Source organism: Phaseolus vulgaris, chromosome 3, assembly GCF_000499845.2.
Source record: "Phaseolus vulgaris cultivar G19833 chromosome 3, P. vulgaris v2.0, whole genome shotgun sequence".
Classification (NCBI taxonomy): domain Eukaryota; kingdom Viridiplantae; phylum Streptophyta; class Magnoliopsida; order Fabales; family Fabaceae; genus Phaseolus; species Phaseolus vulgaris.
In genome coordinates this window covers 49,874,496-49,880,158 of record NC_023757.2, presented here as the reverse complement: position 1 = coordinate 49,880,158, position 5,663 = coordinate 49,874,496, and the positions used below count along the sequence as shown (strand labels likewise).

Here is a 5,663-nt window from a genome sequence, read left to right as displayed (position 1 = left end):
ATATCGAATATCAATGTGTTTAATTCTTTGATGAAAAACAAGATTTTTTTGCAAGATTAATTGCAGAAACATGATCAACATAAATCTTGATTGAAACATCTAGATTAAAGCCAATTTGAATCAAATAACTATTAACATTATTAATCAAATAACTTTTAGACTTCTTAGAATAATATATATTTTTATATTTCACAAGAGAATACCCAAATATTTTTTTATATTTATATATTTCACAAATAAATTTCTTTTACTAGCTGGTCATTTACCACTTATATAATTATTTTCTTCTAACTAGGATATAGCAAATCACGTTAATAATAAGAAAATGTTGGCTTTTAAATGAAAATACTCATAACATGATAGTATATATTATCAATCCATATTAAATAATAACCACTAGATATATATAAGGTTTTGGATTAATAGTAATGCGTTAATCTTTTACATAATTTCACACTCATACAGAAAGAAGTTGAATAATTCAGTTCATAGAAAATATTTAAGGTGGATTCAAAATTATAAAAGAAAGGTGGAAGAGATATAATGATTTTTGTGAAATGAATTGAATAGTAAATTTTATTTATTTATAAACTAATTTATATTTTTATTTATTTAAATTTCTTATGACCGTTATTCGTACACTTGAGGTACTTTTTTTCTTCTTTGCATAAGCAAACGTTAGAGAGGACATGCATGACACACGTTTCGATGGAATCGCCACGAGTCGACTCGCCCGGGCGCGGTGAGTCCGAACACGTCACTCGTGTCCAACTCGCTGGTTTCAACCCATCGGGTAACTCCCACGTGAAGCAGTGAAGCAAGTGCGCCACGACCACTTCCAGCGCATAAAGACCCAGTTGCATTCCGGGGCAGGATCTGCGACCCGACCCGAACGGAATGAACTCGTAGTTGCTCCCTTTGAAATCAGGCACGCTCGGGTTCAGAAACCGCGACGGCTTGAACGCTTCCGGCTCCTCCCACGAGTCCCCGTCCCTTCCTATGGCCCACGCGTTTATCATCAGCCGCGACCCCTTCGGCACGTGGTACCCACACACCACCGCGTCCTCCGCCGCCGCGTGGGGGAGAAGTGGAATCGGCGGGTGCATCCGCAGCGTCTCCTTCACCGCACATTTCAGAAAGGCGAGCTTTTCAAGGTCCGATTCCTCCACGCGCCGGTCCAGACCTGCCACGTCAGCGAGTTCTTGCTGCACGCGTTGCAGGTCTTCTGGGCTTCTCATTAGCTCCACCATCGTCCATTCAATTGCTAATGCCACCGTTTCGGTCCCTCCGAACATCACGTCCTGCATTTTTATTTATTTTTTCTCACTAATTAATTAATAAATAAATAAATAAATATTAGAAATGTTACAATCCATATATAATATAAAAAGATAAGGTATATAATCCCAACAATCAATTGAGTTATATAGTATTCCGGTATCGATCCAAAGTATTATGATTAGGAATTAAGTAGTATCAAATTAATTTTAACATATACACTTTGATTTAAGTCCAAAAGTAAAAAGTCCATCAATATATTATGTATTATAAATAGGTATAATAAGCAAAACAAGTATACATTATTATTATAATAATAATTACACTTAAATATTGAACATTTCTACCAAAATAAATATATATTATTGTTATAGTAATTATTGTACCCAAATACCAAATATTTATTTGAATGACAAAATACTTTTTGTAGTTACACTGACCAAAATGATCAAATATAGAAATTAATTCTTCAATGATAATATTTATTCTCTCATCTCCACGTTAAAAACCACATAAAAAAACAAAAAGATGTAGCCAAATACAACAGAGTAAAAATTGCTTGAAACAGGTTTATCCCAAAACTCTGTCTTTTGCAATGTTTCTACACATGACGTCCTGCACAACGTGCTGCATGTTGTGCAATTGTTATCACTTATTTGTTTTTCCCTTTTATGGTCGAAAAAGTGAAAGTGAAATAGTAACGAACTTCTATGCTTTCACCTTATTCTTTGGAAAATTATGCATGCACTCTCTCATGCAATACACACTACGTGATATCATTTGTTCGTAATGTCCAAGTCCTCACTTACATTACAATTACCATTTTTAGCATTAACTTTTTTTGTTTAGTTTTAATGAATAAGAAAATATGTAAAAAGAAAGAATAATTGTTGTTTTAAATTACGCAAACCAAACCTTTTCGACTGTTTAATCTAGTGTGACACCCTAAAATAACATTAAAAATAATTATTTTAATTTATTTGATTTTTTAGAAAACAATATATATACTGAGATAAATATTCTAAACATAGAGCCAAATGTAATAATTACATGTTATGCGATTGAATTCATTCAATTTTTTATTATATATAGAAAGTTTAAATTAGGAACAGTAAACACTTGATAGTCCTTAATTCTCAGTAAAGTACAATATGTACACAAATCTTATTAAATATTAATTTTTACCATAAAAAAACTGTGTGGGTACAAGGTAGCCTTTGCAAAAAAAATATAAAGTTTTCAAAATTTCAACCATAAATTTTGCATATTTAGTTTATCATTTAAAAAACTATATTTGCAGAAAACATTTTTTTGAGAATTTTTTAACTTAATTTTTCGCTAAATTGTTTTTTACAAAAGAAAATATTTAACTTTTTTACCATCGCTTGTATGCCATAGTTAAATATGATAAATAATTAGAAGTAATAAGATTTAAAAATTATTTTTAAAAAAAGAGTTTTAAAAACTTAATTTAATGGATGAATCCCTCGATGTAAATCTGAAGAGAAGTATTTGATTGGAATAATTATATAGAAATATAAGAGAAGAGAAGAGAAGAGAAGAGTTAAAAGGGCATAGAAGTAGGATACCATGATTATGGCTTTGATGTTGTGTTTGGTGAGTGTGATGGAGTTGTGGAGGTCGTTTGATTCTTCATTCAATTTGGGATTTTCACTGTAAAAGTTCAGCAACTCATCAACCATGTCACTTTCATCGTCACAACTCTTCCCACTCCTCTTCTTCTCCACATGCTCCTCAATGATCTTATCAATGAAGCTATCCAAGGCGGCGCGTGCCTGCACCAGTCTCAAGTTGAGGCCCTGAGGATCAATCCACCCGAGACAAGGCACAAAGTCCGCAATGTTCAAGGCTCCAAACAACACTGAAAACTCCAGAATAATTGAAATGAACTTCTCCTGTTCCTGTTGGGAACTGGACCCGAACGCGGCACGGTAGATGATGTTTTTCGTGAGGTTAAACACCAGTTCCCCCACGTTAACGGGGCTGCCCACGTTCGCCGCAACGGTGCGGACGACGGTGTCGACTTCGTCTCTGACGGAGTTCCAGGACTCGGGGCGCTTGCGGCTGAAGAGTTTGATGACGCAGATTTTGCGCATCTGGCGCCAGAAGGGTCCGTAGTTTGCGAAAGCCATGTCGGCGCGGTCGTAGGTTAGGTACCTGATGGCTGCGGTGGCAGGGCGGTTGGAAAATATTTTGTCTTGGGCTTGGAGCACTTCACGCGCCGCTTCGGCATTTGAAATGACCACCGTGTGGAGGAAGCCGATGCGGAGGTGCAAAACGGCGCCGTATTGCTTGGCGATTTTGGCCAAGCCTCTGTGTGTGAACTGATCCATGATGTTGATGTTGCCTATGATGGGAAGGCCTTTTGGCCCCGGTGGATACGGCGCCGTTTTTCTGCGAATTGAAGACAGTAAAACCCACAGCACCAACGTGAACGGGATTATTAACAATGGTAGGAGTAAATCCATGGTGTGGATTTTGGTTACGAAATCTTATGCCGTTATTTAGTATTTTGCAGTGTTAACAAAACTTTTATTCTGATTCCTATATGATATTCTGCTGTTTTGATTATGATCGGAATGAAAGGAAAGGAGTAGTTTGAAAAGTTTGTACAGATTGTAATCCCGTGAGTTGCTACGGTAGGGCAGACGGTTCCTTTTATGGGCTCACTTACCGGTCGTTTTATTAAGAAAAAGCTGCAATTCGTTGATTTCTTTTATAAAATCGATAGTTTTAAATTTCTTAACAGATTTTTTAATTTAGATAATGTAAAAATAATTTTGTTAAAACTATTTTTCTTTTAGTGTATTGGTTTATATTATTTTTGTTGAATAATTTGATAACACGAAGAAGTTGGGTTTTTTAAAATATATATTATTATTTGTGTAATTATGTTGTCTTTCTTATTTTTTGAATAAAAAATTTGTATGATTAAGTTAAACGAAACAAGAATAATTAAATGATAAAAATAATGAATATTCATACAAATAGTGAAAGTGGATTGTATGATGATGAATGTGTCATGGTAGAAGTAACAAATATGTTGGACGTTATAGAAAATATGTTTTTGTGAGATGTAAAAGTATCAAAATTGGAAGATCAAAGACTAGACGTATCGAAATAGATGATCCAGATCGAAACAAACTAAAAAAGTGTTTTTATTGTAAAAATGAAGAACACAATAAGAACAATTGTTCGTATCGACAATAGCGTGTCATCACTTGTAAATAAACTTTTTTATTATAAAAAAATACCTCACATTTTCTTGAATTTTCATTTATTATGCTTATATGTCATTCAACTAACATGTGCAAATTTACATAATACTGTAATTTGCAAATAATTACAATTAACACATTATAACAAATATAAATTTTACCACTCTTTAAAATAATATACAGAAAAAAATATATTTTTAAAATTTGTAAATATACCACAAAGTAAAAAAAATTAAGACCTTTCACGCATTAAACCTATTTTTTTCACAACCAAACTAAAGTTGTGCTTGACTGACACAATTTCAGTGGAGAAAAATACAACTGAAGTTGTGCACGGGTAACACAACTTCAGTTGTATTATTTTACACTGACTAGTACAAAATATGAATATGACGACCCCAAACAAAGATAGTTGCCCTAAAGGGGATTGGAGTCGACCAAATTCCAAAAATCTACCCTTTACTATTATTTTTTTATTTTTAAGGTTTATTTAGGTATTTGTTAGGTATTTTAAGGTTTTAGTTCCTATGTTTTCACTTGTCAGAAAAATTTGAAATTTTGCATGATGTTCCCTAGTATAAATTTAGAGATTTATCAAACCATTATGATTATATTACATTCACAAATTTATTACTCATACATATTCTAACATGAAATCTTATTATTTTAGTGCTTATTTTGGATATAACATGTTGAGTGGGAGGGGAAGTGCAAATGAAAAAAAAACCTCACTTGGATGCACCTTAAAATATTTAAAATATATTTGTTCACTCACTTTAAAGCAATATGAAAATTATGAGTATGGTTACTATGTTATGCACTGGATATCGACTATTGTGCAAGCTGAAATTGATAGAGGTTTCAAGTAATACCTCAATACAAAAACATTTTAAAATTTGGGGTTTATGATTCATATTTTGTACAACATTTTGTAGAATGTTATATGTACAAATTTATTGTATGTAGACTTTTATATTTAAATTATGATATTACATGCATTATTGTTATAAAAATTTGATATTTTATGCAAGATTAGAGTATATGCATAATAATAAAATATTTTATTTTAAAAAAATATACTTATAACGAAGATTCCATCTGGAACCCTAAACCATTTGTAACCGTCTTTAAAAATATGTTTTTTTT

At 32.7% G+C, this 5,663-nt stretch overlaps 1 pseudogene; it reads right to left on the bottom strand.

Moving 5' to 3' along the window:
* Positions 1-604: 604 nt before the first annotated feature.
* LOC137805698 (cytochrome P450 84A1-like) lies at positions 605-3,899 on the bottom strand (annotated as a pseudogene).
* Positions 3,900-5,663: the final 1,764 nt, after the last annotated feature.